The following is a 15,265-nucleotide window of genomic DNA, read 5'->3' on the forward strand; positions in this document are numbered from 1 at the left end:
ACTGATTTTCAATTTGAGTGTTATTATTTCCATATAACCTACACTTTTACGTTTTGAACTTCTAACACGAGTGGGACAGGTGTGGCTTTGTGACAATGATCACACGAGCAGCCGCTCTGGTTAGACAGCTCTAACGTAGTTACACCTTCCATACCGCCAAAGCACCAGCTTTGTGGGTGTCAGCTATTGCCGGTTAACACTTGATCTGATCTATACCTTTCTTGTGCTTTTAGATGGTTGAAAGCATAATGATAACACATTGGGAATTCAACAAACTTCTGGCTTTCTTTTTGAGTGGGTGAATAAAGGTTGAAATCTCATTGACCAACGTCTCAACCAAATAATTCTGCTATTAGCACACACTCAGAGTGACATGCTGATTGGCTCTGCACTGAGCAGAAAGGTTGGTTGGAGGTCACATGCATCCTCATATTATCCTTTATTTTGAAATGGTTCAGAGAAGAAAGAAACAGAAGGAAATAGATCGTGATTGTTCAATTGACTGGGAGATTGTGTGTCACTGTCTTATGTTGTTAACAGGTTGCAGTGAGCACACATACTGTAGCTAAAGCCTTTAAAAGATGTGTGTACTATCTTGGTGTGAGAGCCAGGTCAGGAAGAGGTTGTCAGCTACCTGACTTCAATTCATTTGCCCCTCCCTGAACATCATTGTAGCTAAAATACCTTGAATTGCACAAATTATAATGATTAAAACTATTAGAGACCGACTGGTCTTGGACGTGGCAAGCCTAGGCAAGTAAAGGCATAATTGATAAACAGTGTATTGGTGTATTTCTAAAAAGGGAAGGGCAGCATTTTATACCATTGTCTACAGACATTTGTATGGAAAGTATAGTACTGAAATTCGGTGTATGTGTAAGGCAAGACACTTTAACAAACCTGATAATTACTTATTTTCTGTTTTCTCTTCGCTTGTTGAAATAAAGACTGGCCCTTACCCACACTTCCCCTTACCCAGATAAGTGCCAAGGACACTCTCCCCTTCAAGTTCAAGTTCCTTATTATTTGGCAAATGCTGTTTCCTCTGGGTTTGATAACAAAGATATCACTCAACCAAGAGGCATGACTCACTTCAGGACTGAACAACATGTTTTGGAGGTTTTCTTTGAATGGAGAGACCCAGTTCAGCAAATGAAATAACACTTGGAAACTAATAGAAAAAATGGTGCTATATCTAGAACCTAAAAGGGTTCTTTGGCTGTCCCCATAGGAGAACCCTTTGAAGAGCTGTTTTTGGTTCGAAGTAGAAACCTTTTGAGTTCCATGTAGAATCTTTTACACAGAGGGTTCTACCTGGAACCCAAACGGTTTCTACCTGGAACCAAAAAAGGTTCTCCAAGGGTCACAGCCGAAGAACCCTTTTGGAACCCTTTTTTCTAAGAGTGTATCATCAGATAATTGTCATGTGTCTGCGAATATGTGAAATGTTAACATCACACACTTCTGTCATTATTTACTTTGTTCCACCTGTCATGCTACTAGTCAGACACCAAAGCCAAGGAAGTGTCTGACTGATTTCATAGATACCAAACAACTGTTAGTAACAGGAGCTAAAGGCTTTAGTGAGTCTTCTGTTTTTATCTTGGCTCCACATGTGTAAACATTTGCCAGCTCGGCTGTTGTCTTTTGTGTGTAGGAGGAGGGGGCTCATGCTGACCAGAGTAGTGTCCTACAGAGGCTTTGTCCCTCTGAGCGAGCCTCAGAGAGGATGCCATTTGATCTTTCAAACGTCAACAAAGGGTTGGGCCACAGCTGGACTTCAGGGGAACAGAGAGCAGACGCGTAGCAACACCCTCCTGCTGGGCTCCTGGAGAGGAGAGGGTTGGTGGATTCACATGGCCTACCTGCCTTTGCATGTACAGTATGCTACTCTCTTATAGGTGTGTCTCGAATATATCAACCACATGGAAATGTTCCAAAAAACAGATTCTCACCAAGTCAAATGAATGTATTGTGTTAGAGGTTTCATGATGCTTGTATCTAAACCAAAGTAGATAATTGTAAGATTGTTCTATATATCAGTTGGGGTCTCTATAAGCTTCAATATGAGGTCCTAAACCTAGCATGAAAGTGCATCTTTGTAGCTGTGTGGGGTAATATAGGCAAAGCATTTGCCATGGGGTAAGTTGAGCCAATGGCCAAGGGGCAGGTAGAGCCAGTGGTTGTGCCAATGGCAATTTGAGCAAATTCAAGTGATTTCTTCCCAGGTGTTAATGCAAGGTATTATCGCTGGGATATGAGGTAACAGGGCCTGGCCTATGTTAAAAAGTGTTTTTTTTAAAGTGCAAAGTGTTTGTTATTTTAAAAGAAGCTTTAAATGATTGAAAGACAAAAAACCACTTGTGATTGTGTTGAATTGTGTTTGGAATATAATGATAGACATGGTTTTAAAAAGGTAGCGGTAATATTTCATTCAAAACAGAAATGTGTTAGCATCTTGACTTACCCTGTCCCTGAGCTCAGCCAAGAGACCACTTTTTTTTGGAGAAGCCCTGTCCCTGACCCTACCCCAAGTTGTGGGAGAAGCTATCCCACTGGACAAAAACGGGTTGAATCAACGTTGTTTCTAAGTCATTTCAACCAAAACATTCAAAGTGATGACAATGAATCAACATGAAAAACTGATTGGATTGCAAAAAGTCATCAGCATAAGGGCATTTTGTATTTTTTTTTCAGCTCTAACTTTTTACCTAAATACAATGACATGGCAATTGTTTTGGTTGATTTCACGTTGAATTTATGTTTGTTAACAACTCAACAAAATGTAAATCAAAACTAGACGTTGAACTGATGTCTGTGCCCAGTGGGATGTTTTCAGAGCTGTACTGTTTACATGAATTCTAATTATTTCCAGGGATAAACAACATCCTGAAATATATGTATATATCTTTGTTAGAAAGAATACTATATTTCCCTTGACAGAGTGATGCTGGATGTAAAAAGTGTCTCAACTTACCCTACTCTCCCTTACCCAAACATACTTACAATTAATCTCATCTCCCCTCCTCGGGAGTCAGCCATAAACCGTCACACAATGGGAGTGCCACTGATTGCATTTCCACAAAATATTAAGTTGCTATCCGCACTGCTGAAACTGTCTGGGGGTTTGAAGTTGAAATTTCAGTCGTTATGCCTCTCTTTGTCCAAAGCATTGGCTTGAACAAAGGTGCACTGAAGCATCGTGCTGCAAGAATCTAATAAGCAGGAGGGGGGAAGAAAAGCCCAGTGAAGTGAGCATCAAAGGCGGGCAGCCACAGCATGACTGGCATGGACCTGAACTCCCAACCTAAGACACACAGCATGCTCTTCAGCAATCCCCCCTTTGGATGATTCCTGGGCAGTAATTAAAAGCATCATTCCCACTACCTCAGTATCTCATTAGCCACAGGACCCTGGGCTTTCATCCCTGTTTGTCTCAAAACATCACAACTACTCCACATTAACAAAGAGGAGTTGTACAAACTACCAAAACATATGGTTGGTTGTAGCATCGCTAAGCCAATTAAAGTATTATTATCTATATGGAAAGTAGACACACTTGTAGCTTCTCCTTCCCACTCCTGTTGTGAAAAAAGAAACAAATGATCAAGCAATCCCTGTTGGACCAACTTTCTCTCAAACATCTAGTCTTACTTCAATGCCTCCATCATCCATGTTCAGAGAGTTAGGGCTGTATGATATCATGTTTTGATATGGTGTTGATTGGGCAGCTCTGGAAATCTCAGTTGCCTTGATTATTGATAAACATTTCTGTTGCATGCAAACATTTTCACTCCACAAGACTCAACAAGATGACATTTTTCTTCAGAGAGCATGTTAACAGGATCATATTGCATACAGTCTGAGAAAGTAAGCCTATAGCCAATTAGTTACATAATATGTGCATCAGTAAATGTTTGCTACAGGAGCCCTTATAAAATGAGGGCAAATTGATACATTTGAAGCTCATAGGCCTGCAGTATCAAAGGAAACATTTGAAACGGGCAAGTATCAAGAGCAGTGGTCAGATTTAGCACTTTGGCTGTAGATAAAAAGAAACTCATCTTGCCATATTTAATTCAGTAAGAGGCATGACTAACTCATGTATCACACTGAGCCTGTGAAGTATATTGGGAGCCACTTCCCTGACAGAATGAATATGACCCCATATGCTGATTCTGTTTCCCACTTGAGATGCAGGTCACCATGTGTGTTGTTGGGATAGGTTTTACTTGCTATTTTACCCCTTAGTAAATCAGTTCCACTCCAATTGAGCAGAGAGAAGCCATACTGAAACCTTAATCCACTGCATGTTATTAACCTACTTGACACCACTGCCAAGCTTTTCAATGCTTTTAAAAGACAACAAGAAAACAAAGAGAGTATAAAAGCCATCGCCGTGGTTGCTTCTCTACATAGATCCAGGTCAATGCAAGCTTCATAAGAAAACTACAGACAGAATGAAATCAACATGATTATCAGGAATATTCGGTCATGGCAGTACCACAGTTTCACAGCCACTATGCTGCCTGCCCACCTGCCTACATCTACCTATATCTGCACACCTAAATGGCACCGCAGCAAAGGGAGTACTAGAAAAGTCTATGACTTACACTAAAGCTGTTATCTTCTGTCAATTCGACTTATCTGTTTTCTGATAACTAGTAGCACAGGGTGTTTGATTCACATATTTTATGGTGTTCGTTTGAAAAAGGTTTGCCCATGTAGGGCAAAATTAATCTGTTCCTAAATTGTCCTCTTACATACCCCTCACAAATATCACAAACCCTCCTCCCATCCATATGTGGAATGCCTGTGTGTTTGTGCAGGGCCAGGGAGGGCATAAGGAATGCAGTTAAGCCTGTTTCTGGCCATAGGGATCCTATTCTCTTGCTGATCATGATGGCTTACTGTGTTAGGACTCATCCCTGGCTAGTACTCAGAGTCTATAACCACGTAACCCTCAGAGCAGCAATGCATGGTTTATGTTTGTTTGGAAAGGCTTGGTGCCTTGATGCCACTCCTAAAAACTATCATAGCCCCCATTTCCTCTTCGATGTCGTTATGAGTCAGACGAAATTAAAACTGAACCACAAGCTGGTTCTCAGCCAAATTCTCTCTCCCTCTCTGTTTCTTTGATAAGCCTTTGATGTTCGCAGGGGGGCTTCTTCACTCGCAGTGATGGTAACGAATGATACTTTAAGCGATTCTTTTTTATCCGGCTAGCTTAATGAAAGATTAATGGGTTTGATATTTTCTCTTGTTTATGTTTTATTTAAAAAGTAAGCCATGGTCCTTGGAACCTGTTAAAAGCTCCTCTGCAGATTCTGTAATGATTTTATGTATCAGTGGAGCCTGTATATTCTCCCTGGCTCTACATGAGGACAAAACACGATCACAAGAGCTGATTGTCTTCTTAGGCACACTGTCTTTACTATGGGGGATGTTGAACTTGAGAGCACTGCCACTTTATCTCAGTCTTAGTAGGACATTTTAATAGAAACCGCTATGGCAGCTACAGTAATGTTCATTTCTATATGTCCTATTTCAACTGTCATTAGCTTCACGGTATTTTCTCCCTTTTTATGCATCAGCTCAAAGGATAAAGATACACTCTGCCCATGTAAAGTTGGTGTGTATAGCTGTGCAAGGACGAACTGGGATCAGAAATCAGCCCTGGCATTTCTAACACACGAGCCCATTTTTTTCCTAGAGGCCCCCACACGGCAAATGTTTTATTAAGCCCCCCATTATCAGCCAGATAAGGATATTTTTGCAGAAAACAAAACGAGTTACACAAGACCATTTCCCCGAAATGCCAGATGGCCAGTCTGCACCTGTAGCTGTGTATAAAGTATAGCTTGTCTAGTCTAGTCGAGATGATCTCAGGAATCACCACCAACCATTCTCCAAAGCATGCTCTATGTGTACATTGATTGAGAGAAGCTTATGCAGGTGTGCATGGTCAAAACAGGTTTAAAACACTGTCCTTGCATGCATCTGTGTTAGAGAGTTAACAAAGGTAAAGGTATGGAAAGTAATTGGAGAAAAGTTCAAAGGAGGAGAGGGGTGGTGCTCAATATGTATATCCTATGTGCTGTCCATAGCCTTTAAAGTAAGCCTCCGAGACACCCATGATTCTAAAATTCAATATGAAGGGCAAATATATAATTTATTTAAGTGATAATGCCTTAGAAGCCGGTGTTTGGAGGATATATTGTCACGGGTGTTGTTAGGCCCGAGGGGATTATCACTTTTATACAACGGGTTACCAACATATTCAAATAATGATTGACATATTTTCATTAAAGACGTTATTTTATTTTATTTATTCATACTATTTCATCCTTCCACAAGGTATAGTCCCAACACCCGACACGTTCATTACTATGGGACAGCTGGAGATCGAATTTGAATATTGAAACAATGTTGCAAATGTCAGAGAGACAGACAGCAAGGTTTATACAAATCTCCGCTGTTGAAAACTAAATGTTTGTAACAGTCCTGACCTATTTATGTTAGTTTTTATGTGTTTTTGGTCAGGGCATGTGTTTTGGGTGGGCAGTCTATGTTATCTGTTTCTATGTTGGTTTCGGTTTGCCTGGTATGGCTCTTGATTAGAGGCAGGTGGTTTGCATTTTCCTCTAATCAAGAGTCATATTTAGGTAGGGCATTCTCACTGTTTGTTTGTGGGTGATTGTCTCCTGTGATGTTTCGTGTTGTTCGATATATTTTCACAAACGGGACTGTTTGGCTGTTCGTATGTTTCGATGTCCGTTCCTGTTCGTGAGTTTACGTTTGTCTATGTAAGTTTATGTTCAGGTTGCGTCGACGTCGTTTTGTTATTTTGTAAGTGTTGAAAGTGTTTTGTTTTGTTTAGTCTATGTCGTGTTATATAATAAAGATGGCATATTTCCCTGACTCCGCATTTTGGTCCGAAGATCCTTCTCTCCTCACCTCATCTGAGGATGAGGAAAGCGACAGCTATGACAGAATCACCCACCAACAAAATGTGACCAAGCGGTATGGGAAAAATAAACGGAGTAAGGGACAGAAGAAGGAGCAATGGACATGGGACGATGTTCTGGATGGAAAGGGTGTCTACACATGGGAGGAAATCCTAGCTGGTAGAGATCGCCTCCCATGGGAACAGCTGGAGGCACTGAGGAGAGCGGAGGCTACCGGAGAGAGGAACCGGAGCTATGAGGGAACGCGTCTGGCACGGAAGCCGAAAAAGCCCGTGAGTAACTCCCAAAAATTTCTTGGGGGGGGGCTAAAGGGTAGTGGGCCAAGGGCAGGTAGGAGACCTGCGCCCACTTCCCAGGCTTACCGTGGAGAGCGGGAGTACGGGCAGGCGCCGTGTTACGCAGTAGAGCGCACGGTGTCTCCTGTACGAGTGCATAGCCCGGTGCGGGTTATTCCACCTCCCCGCACTGGGAGGGCTAGATTGGGTATTGAGCCAGGTGTCATGAGGCCGGCTCAACGCGTCTGGTCTCCAGTGCGTCTCCTCGGGCCGGCATACATGGCACCTGCCTTACGCATGGTTTCCCCGGTTCGCCTACATAGCCCGGTGCGGGTTATTCCACCTCCCCGCACTGGTCGGGCAACCGGGAGCATTCAACCAGGTAAGGTCGGGCAGGCTCAATGCTCAAGAGAGCCAGTACGCCTCCACGGTCCGGTATTTCCGGCACCACCTCCCCGCCCCAGCCTAGTACCTACAGTGTCTACATTATGCACTAGGCTACCAGTGCGTATCCTGAGCCCTGTTCCTCCTCCACGCACTCTCCCTATAGTGCGTGTATCCAGTTCAGTGCCTCCAGTTCCGGCCCCACGCACTAAGCCACCTGTGCGTCTCCCAAGTCCTGTACACACTGTCACTTCTCCCCGTACTAGTCCTGAGGTGCGTGCCCTCAGCCAGGTGCCACCAGTGCCGGTACCACGCACCAGGTATAGAGTACGCTTTGAGAGCTCAGTGTGCCCTGTCCCTGCTCCACGCACTAGTAGGAGGGTGCTTATCATTAGCCCGGTGCCTCCAGTTCCGGCACCACGCACCAGGTCTACAGTGCGCCGTATCCGGCCAGAGCCATCCGTCTCCCCAGCGCCATCTGAGCCATCCGTCTCCCCAGCGCCATCTGAGCCATCCGTCTCCCCAGCGCCATCTGAGCCATCCGTCTCCCCAGCGCCATCTGAGCCATCCGTCTCCCCAGCGCCATCTGAGTCATCCGTCTGCCAGGAGCCTGCAAAGCCGCCCGTCTGCCATGAGCCTGCAAAGCCGCCCGTCTTCCATGAGCCTACAGAGCCGTCAGCCAGACAGGAGCCGCTAGAGCCATCAGCCAGACAGGAGCCGCTAGAGCCGTCAGCCAGACAGGATCTGCCAGAGCCGCCAACCAGACAGGATCTGCCAGAGCCGCCAACCAGACAGGATCTGCCAGAGCCGCCAACCAGACAGGATCTGCCAGAGCCGCCAACCAGACAGGATCTGCCAGAGCCGCCAGCGAGCCATGAGCAGCCAGAGCCGTCAGAGAGCCATGAGCAGCCAGAGCCGTCAAAGAGCCATGAGCAGCCAGAGCCGTCAGAGAGCCATGAGCAGCCAGAGCCGTCAGAGCGCCATGAGCGTCGAGAGCCGTCAGCCTGCCATGAGCGTCGAGAGCCGTCAGCCTGCCATGAGCGTAGAGAGCCGTCAGTCTGCCATGAGCGTCGAGAGTCGTCAGCCTGCATGGACCTGCCAGAGTCCTTCAGCAGGGATCTGCCCCTTGTCCCGGTGTTGCCCCTTGTCCCGGTGCTGCCCCTTGTCCCGGTGCTACCCCTTGTCCCGGTGCTGCCCCTTGTCCCGGTGCTGCCCCTTGTCCCGGTGTTGCCCCTTGTCCCGGTGCTGCCCCTTGTCCCGGTGCTGCCCTTTGTCCCGGTGCTGCCCCTTGTCCCGGTGCTGCCCCTTGTCCCGGTGCTGCCCCTTGTCCCGGTGCTGCCCCTTGTCCCGGTGCTGCCCCTTATTCCAGTGATGGTCCTTATCCTGGTGCTGCCCCTTGTCCCGGTGCTGCCCCTTGTCCCGGTGCTGCCCCTTGTCCCGGTGCTGCCCCTTGTTCCGGTGTTGGTTGTTTATTTAGGGGAAAGTAGTTTTAGGGTGGTCATTAGAAGGGGTAGACAGAAGAGGGGAGTGACTAAGGTGGTAAGGGGACAGCGTCCTGAACCGGAACCACCACCGTGGTCAACTGCCCACCCGGACCCTCCCCTGGACTTTGTGCTGGTGCGCCCGGCGTTCGCACCTTGGGGGGGGGGTACTGTAACAGTCCTGACCTATTTATGTTAGTTTTTATGTGTTTTTGGTCAGGGCATGTGTTTTGGGTGGGCAGTCTATGTTATCTGTTTCTATGTTGGTTTCGGTTTGCCTGGTATGGCTCTTGATTAGAGGCAGGTGGTTTGCATTTTCCTCTAATCAAGAGTCATATTTAGGTAGGGCATTCTCACTGTTTGTTTGTGGGTGATTGTCTCCTGTGATGTTTCGTGTTGTTCGATATATTTTCACAAACGGGACTGTTTGGCTGTTCGTATGTTTCGATGTCCGTTCCTGTTCGTGAGTTTACGTTTGTCTATGTAAGTTTATGTTCAGGTTGCGTCGACGTCGTTTTGTTATTTTGTAAGTGTTGAAAGTGTTTTGTTTTGTTTAGTCTACGTCGTGTTATATAATAAAGATGGCATATTTCCCTGACTCCGCATTTTGGTCCGAAGATCCTTCTCTCCTCACCTCATCTGAGGATGAGGAAAGCGACAGCTATGACAATGTTAGTCTAAAAGACGTGAGATAATGTCTAGATGCTTTTAATAGTGGAGATCAAGTTTATAAATTGCTTGGCTGGGCTGATGAGACAGTGAATTGCACAGTCAGATGGAACAGAGTAAATAGACATTTTAACATCATAGATTTAGCTGGTGGTAACTTGTGAAATAGACACCTGCTGGAATGCGGTTTTAACCAATATTACATGAAATCTTACACCATTGTCACCTGGAGATGAACTTTTACACTAAAGTTTGTCATTGGTGACTGCTCTACTCTATAATCTATTTGATGGGTTATCCTGTCAGGTTTGCCATACCAAGTGTCTCAGATCATCTCCTCTATGGGGCTGCGAGCCAACAGAGAGGAGAAGGGTGTTATTTCATATCAGCATTCGCCACCATTGTTTCCTGTTGGCAGGTGCTATAACTCCTTTAAAGTGCTCAGAATGTAGGAGTGCAGGATGCACATGTGGTATGCGCTGTCTTCCAGAGAGAGAGAGAGCTGAACTCGTTGGACCGGTGCGGGCCGGGCCCCTCTATGGCCAGCTCCCATGGCCAGGGGAGGTTGTGAAGTGAAGAGAGTGCTGGCTGGGTGTCAGTGCAGGAGGGAACAGTTTATCTTTCTCTGATGGTGATTGCCTCCTGTCAGGCAGGGCCTCCTAAGGCCCATGGGCCTTGATGTCTCTCTCCCTCTCTGATTTATGTCTGACTAGTATAATAATAGTGCCATGAGGCAGCCGCAGCAGGCAGGTACAGCTACAGGTTCAGTCAGGGTGAGGCACAGACATGCCCCATCACCTGAGAGAGAGGAGCTACTCCCTCCTGCTCTCCTGGCTGCTCCTCCTCATCTTAAATAGCACTGCTACAATTTTTTCCTCAGCCTAATTTCCCTGACATTTGTTCTTGAAACATATTTGTATGACAAGACAGCGCAGAGGCTTATTTCTAAACATCACTCATTTGTTTTTTGATTTGATCCAAGAGTGGTATGAGGAATATGTCTTTGGTAGGTAAATCAAATTAATTTGTGTTGATTGCTGTTATGCACCTTTCAATTAAATGCATATATACACTATTATTTATTGAATTTAACTGTTATAGGAGCTCATGTTTGTAAGTGTGCAATAATAAAATGTGTGTGTGATTACATTCAGTGGTCTGTTTGGCACAGGACATAATCAGCACAGATAGTATCCACTCCTCAGGTAATCTGAGGAATTTAACTGTCTGGTATATTTTTATTTAACCTTTATTTAACTAGGTAAGTCAGTTAAGAAAAAAGTATTATTTACAATGACGGCCTAACCCAGCCAAACCCTAATCCGGACGACGCTGGGCCAATTGTGCGCCGCCCTATGGGACTCCCAATCACGGCCGGTTGTGATACAGCCTGAAATCGAACCAGGGTCTGTAGTGACGCCTCTAGCACTGAGATGCATTGCCTTAGACCACTGCGCCACTTCTTGGCACCCTACTGCTTGTCTTCTCATGCAACCCCTATTCTGCTGTGGACCCCCACAAAGATATCTCATCCACACACATCCTGTCCCTCTCTCCTGAAATATATATTATGTTTAAGTTGGTGTTTCAGATAAATAGTTTTGTGTTACTGTGTTCTTTTGGTTGAGGGGACCCTACAGCTTGTGTGTCTATGTAAATACAGGGATGTCTATGACTCACTAAGTATTGTCAGTGGACATAAACCTCCCTTTTCCAGGGCCTTGGTGAGGCAGATGGAAAGAAAGACAGACGGAAAAGGAAGAAAAATAGGAAGAAAGGGTGAATGTGCTCACATGACTGTGACAAAGTGCTGCAGTCTTGATTTGCTCACTATGACAACCTTGTGGAGGAGGGTGGGGGGAGTGACTTGGAGACCCCTCTGCTTTTAGCCAAGGCACAATAAGCAGAGGCAAGGCTGTCTTAACCTTAATGACATCCCTGTTGTCACTGGGTCAAATCCTTGAATATCAATGAACTGACTCAGTGCCCCCTGCGAAAGTCCTCGAAAGTGACCGGTTCTCATGAGAGCCCCTGCCTTTTCTCTACTGACCTACTCCAGCCACTTAGTTAATTCAGCTCCGAGGCCTATATCCTTAATTAACCTCGTAAGAATCCGCCCCTTTTTTTGCCAATTTTCGCCTAAAATGGCATACCCAAATCTCTGCTTCCATCATCTCAATTCCCAACTTCAGATGAAAAATTGAAAGGAGCTTAATATGCTGTAGTTTCTCTGAACTCTATTCTATCCTTTGAAAAACTAAATTAGAGGCTGCTTGTCATGTCAGTTTTAACCATGCCCTGATATAACGATCAAATGCTAAGTGCTATGTTTAGCACTTCACTTCAATAGTGGCCATTGTTGCATGTATTTGCAAATCCACAAACACTAACATGCAAATGGCATAGTGGTTACAGCGTTGGGCCAGTAACCGAAAGGTTGCTGGATCGAATCCCTGAGCTGTTCTGCCCCTGAGCAAGGCAGTTAACCCACTGTTCTCCGGGCGCTGAAGACGTGGATGTTGATTAAGGCAGCCCCCCGCACCTCTCTGATTCAGAGGGGTTGGGTTAAATGCAGAAGACACATTGAATGCATTCAGTTGTGCATCTGACTAGGTATCCCTCTTCCATATGCTGTAGACATTGAGATTATAGTTGAGTGCACTACATACCTTCACAGAGTGTATACAGTACATACCTTCACAATACCTTCACAGAGTGTATACAGTACATACCTTCACAGAGTGTATACAGTACATACCTTCATAGAGTGTATACAGTACAGTGGTGTTGTAGAACCCAGTGGGCATGCCTATTGGCCTCTCTCACTCATTCATGACTGCTGTCATCCAGACAGACTTTAATTGAGCATGGATTTTCCACTCAGGGCAGATAAATGGGTCCGGACCCCCTCTCTCTGTAGATTACCCACTCCTGCCATCACAGTCATTACCACTATCAGGATCAAGCAATCTGGACCAACCTCAGTGTCCGGGAAACTAAGGTCCCGTTCCCAAGCTTTAGCTTGATTATTCAAAAGAACAGATGCACTATCTGGTAGAGACACAGTAAGAAACAAAACAATACAGCCATTTATCAACTCCTCAGCCGTTTTTCTGTGTTTGGCTTAAATTGCTTCCAGTCCTGTCACTGCCTGGAGTAAACTACGGAGCGAAACGGGACATTGTTGTCGACCACTGAGGGGTAACACATGTTATGTGTTGTACATGCCAGTTTGAATGAACTACTTTCCTGAGAGAAAAAAGGAACTCTCCAGGGATACAGGCAGGTTCTGATTGCACCACTTAATACAATCCCTGTGGACAGTAACACATTTGCTGCATGTACCAGACCTGGAAGGTGAAAATTAGAACAGACCAATTACAGTAGGCTATACAGTTGTAATGGAGTAAAAATACAGATACCTCACATGGAGCTAAACAGGATTTGGCACACTTATGGTTGTAATCAAAATACAAAGACGAGATGTTATATACAATGACAAGAACACGTTTATTACTTTGTTTGCTTCTGTTGCTTTTCTCTGGATGTCTTCCTGTTCAATTTCAAAAGTAAATAGCCTCTTTAACATGTCTTATATGCTGTGCAATACATAATGTTGTTTTGGAACTGATACAGAATCTAGTTTTGTAAAATGTTGTAGAATGTCTGTATGTTTTCTGGTATGTCACGCCCTGGCCTTAGTATTCTTTGTTTTCTTTATTATCTTAGTTAGGTCAGGGTGTGACATGGGGAATGTTTGTGTTTTGTTGGTTTTGGGTGTTTCTATGGTAAAGGGGTTGTTGGGTGTAGTATATGGGTTTGTGTTGAGTACATGTGTCTAGCGTTGTCTATGTATGTTTAGTTGTCTAGGAGAGTCTATGGTTACCTGAATGAGTTCCCAATTAGAGACAGCTGATTTCGGTTGTCTCTGATTGGGAGCCTTATTTAGGGTAGCCATAGGCTTTCATTTGTTGTGAGTAGTTGTCTATGTGATACGTTTGTAGCCAGTGTGTGCACATCGTTATTTAGCTTCACGATCGTTTTCTTGTTTTGTTTATTTCGTAAGTGTGTTTGTTTCGTTTGCCTTCTTCTTAAATAAAAAGGAGATGGCTTATTTTCCTAAAGCTGCGTTTTGGTCCGTCAATCCTCCACACGATCGTGACATGGTAGTGAGACCGAGAGGTTTTCCCGAAGTTTAAGTGACAATTGATTGTGTAGATTCCTTTCATACACTCCCCCTCTGAGCCATCTTTCTTTCTTAAGTTTGTTTAGAGCATCTTTGATCCACAGGAATTTTCTCTCAGTGGTGTTCGTGAGCCATGTCAGTTCATCCCTCTCGCTATTTTCTGTCCCTATATCTTTCTCACACGCAAACACTCACAAATGTACACACGCATACGAACACAAATGCACAAACATACTGACAGTCTCCTGGTGTGCTTGCTCTCTCCACCCCTGCACCTCTTTCCATCAATCCTGTCACTGCCTTACCAACATCACACACATGCACACACACACACATACACATACACACACAAACGGCATCATATCAGTTACAAAATTCCAATGCACCAATGCACTAAAGAAAAGGGAGATCCAAAATAGCACCTCCACCACATTCAATATGACTGTGTGTGTGTGTGTGTTTGTGTATGTGTGTGTGAGAGGGAATGCGTTCAGAGAGAGGGAACACATCCCCTCCACTGGGCAACAATGGGATTCTTGGCGCTGAAATTCTGATGGGTTTAATTATCTGAACACTTTGCTGTGAGGATTAGGAAGGTGGCAGATTAGAGCGTCACAATCTGGCGCTGCTAAATCACCATAGCAAAAACCCTGCTTGTAGCTGACACCAGACTATTCACCCCCTCACCCCCCTCCATGCACAATCTCCTCTCAAACGTCTTTGTAGATTCAACCTCGTTTCAGCCGTATGGGTGCCATGAGTATTAGTTATACTTCCTTATTTTTGATGCTGCATTTCAGTTTAATGTTTAATATCCCTGTGCCTTTGTGATCATATGAAACAAGCGTGGTGCCATGCCGAGTTAGCTCAGGCCTCATAATGTGGATTGATCTTCCTGTTCAGGCCGGTGAGTCTTGTTATGCTTCAGTAACGGGGAATTATATGATAGTTAAGTCCCTGTTCTGATGTCTGTTATGACAGGAATCCAAATAAATGACAAAGAAGTGGAGGTTGCAGTGTAACATGAAGGCATGAAAAAGGCTAGTGTTTGTGTATTAGAGTAACGTGAGGTATTTGCTGTTGTACTACAAATGGTATGCAACTTTTTTCTGCTAGTGTTTGCTTTTACTCAGGTGCATGCCCATTCAATTAACAAACTAAACAAAGACACAGAAAACAAAGGAAGCTGTTTGCACTTTGCAGTGGCTGCTTTTAACAGAGGTCTGTCTCAATTAATACTAATCTGCCTGATCTCTAGCTCAGAGTCATTCGCTCCTAAACATGCAAATAAACATATTCCGC

Source organism: Salvelinus fontinalis, chromosome 28 (genome assembly GCF_029448725.1).
Source record: "Salvelinus fontinalis isolate EN_2023a chromosome 28, ASM2944872v1, whole genome shotgun sequence".
In the NCBI taxonomy this organism is placed as follows: Eukaryota; Metazoa; Chordata; class Actinopteri; order Salmoniformes; family Salmonidae; genus Salvelinus; species Salvelinus fontinalis.